At 33.3% G+C, this 2,338-nt stretch overlaps 1 non-coding gene across 1 annotated transcript; it reads right to left on the bottom strand.

Annotated features, from left to right (window-relative positions):
* Positions 1 to 387: 387 nt before the first annotated feature.
* LOC112308138 (U1 spliceosomal RNA) lies at positions 388 to 552 on the bottom strand. Its single transcript, XR_002975137.2, has one exon. It is a non-coding gene; the product is annotated as a U1 spliceosomal RNA (small nuclear RNA).
* Between the last annotated feature and the right edge of the window lie 1,786 nt (positions 553 to 2,338).

The following is a 2,338-nucleotide window of genomic DNA, read 5'->3' on the forward strand; positions in this document are numbered from 1 at the left end:
TTATTCCTCATGTTTATAATTTGTGTTTTCTCTTTTTCCTTTAATCAATTTTTTTATCTTCATCTGAGGATTTTTTTTTCATTGCTTTTTTTAGAGAGAGAGGAAGGGAGAGAGGAAGAAAGAGAGACAGAGACAGAGATAGAGAGAGAGAGAGAGAGAGAGAGAGAGACATTGATCAATTGCCTTCTTTCACATGCCCTGACTGGGGATCAAACCTGCAACTTGGGTATGTGCCCTGATCTGGAATTGAACTCATGACCTTTCAGTCCCCAGGATGATGATCCAACCAACTGAGCCACACTGGCCAGGGTTCTTTTATCTATTTTATTTTATTTTATTTATTTATTATTATTTATTTGTTTGTTTGTTTGTTTATTATTTTTTAGCCAGGGGAGAGCTTCAACACAGTCCCCCACTACCACAAATTATGCGGCTGATTTTCCCACACTCGGGGAAATCCCAGGGGTCAGCACATCCTGAAGTGCCATGGATAAGCCTCACCCTGGGAAAACCACCTTCGTGATCATGGCATCTCCCCTGCCAGGTAAGTCTCAATTTTATTACAGGACTATTGATTTTACTAATATTTTGAAATAACTGTATTCAGCTTTTAATTTTTCTTTATTTTTCCTCTCTCTCTCTTTTATTGATTTCTGCTCTTTGTTATTTTCTTTGTTCGATTTACTAAGGATTTATTTTACTCATCTTTTTCCTAGCATCTTGAAGATCATTGCAATCAGCTCTTTCCTTCATGAGCATTTAAACTCTTACCTATCACTCTAAGCAATGTTTTAGCTTAGATGTTTTAACTTCACACAGCTTTTCGGTTTGTTGTACTTTTATTGTCATTCAAATAAGAATTATTCATACCTCTCTTGTGACTTCTTCTTTGATCCATGGGTTGTATAGAAATGTATTATTTTATTTCCATATGTTTGTGGCTTTTCTAGATAGCTGTTGTTTTGATATAATTTAAATTTCTTGTGATCAGAGAACAAACTCTGTAAGATTTCAATCATTTGAAGTATACTGAGACCTTTTATAAGCCCAGCCTATGGTCTATTCTAAAGAATGTCTCATGTCTCTGAAAATAAATGTGCATTCTGCAGTTGGAGGGGGTAGTGGTCTGCAAATGTAATGAAGTCAAGATGGTTAACAGTGACCCAATCTTCTTTATTCTTACTGGGTTTTTTTTTGTCTAGCTATCCTATCAGTTACTGAAAAAAAGAGTGTTAAAATCCCCAGTTTGTGTGTTTGTCTGTTTCTGCCCCTAGTTCTATAAGTTTGGGCTTCATGTGTTTTAAAGTCTATTGTCATTTTAAAATTTTATGCTTCCTGATGAATTCAACCTCTTTTTGATATCTGAAATATTATACTTTATCTTGTCTTAAAGCTTATTTTGTCTCATATTAATATAGCTACTCCAACAGTCATGAGTGGTATTTTCATGATATAACACATTCCATCATTTTACATTTGACTTATTTGTATTTTTGTACTAATGTGCATCTTTTATAGACAATATAGAGGTATGTACTTTTTAAGTCCATTTTGTCAATCTTTGGCTTTTATTGAAGTGCTTAATCATTTAAATTTAGTGTAATTATTGATATAGTTAGACTTAGGTCTGTGATTTTGCTATTTATTCTCTATTTCATATGTTTTCGTTTCTTCTTTCCTGAAGTTTTTGGAGGTAATAGAACATCTTTATGTTCTATTTTATTTCCTTTATTGACTTTTTAGCTATACTTTTTGCATTTCTTTTTGGTGATTTCTCTTGGGATTACAATATGCATTGTTAATTTTCATAATCTATTTAGAGTTAATAGTATATTACTTAACATAAAGTATAGTTACCTTGAAACTGTAGATTTATTTACCCCTTATTATTTGTGTTCTTTTATCATTTATGTTAGTTGTACATGGGTTATAAATCCCACAGGTAATTTTATAAATGATAACATGTTATATGTAACTTTTAATTAAGAGAAGAATACATATGTGTGGTCATTCTGACTATTCATGGTTTCTGTATTTGCAAATTTATCTACTCACTAAAATTTATTTGTAACCCCCAAATCGGTACTTACGGCTCGTTATGGTCATTTGCAGACATGTGTAGAGAGGAGACAAATTTGAGTCACCTGACATCTGCATTCCCAGCCGAGACCAAACAGTGCTGCGCTGCTTTCTTGGGTCATCTCTCACTGTTGGCATTTTTTGTTTTGCTTTGTGTTGGTGGTTTTGCTCTTTAGAATAACCTCCAAGAATTAGACTGAAGTACTGTCCAGTGTCCTTAAGTGCAGGATGGCTATGAGAAAAAAATGTGTTAAGGAAA

This window comes from Desmodus rotundus, chromosome 2 (assembly GCF_022682495.2).
Source record: "Desmodus rotundus isolate HL8 chromosome 2, HLdesRot8A.1, whole genome shotgun sequence".
In the NCBI taxonomy this organism is placed as follows: Eukaryota; Metazoa; Chordata; class Mammalia; order Chiroptera; family Phyllostomidae; genus Desmodus; species Desmodus rotundus.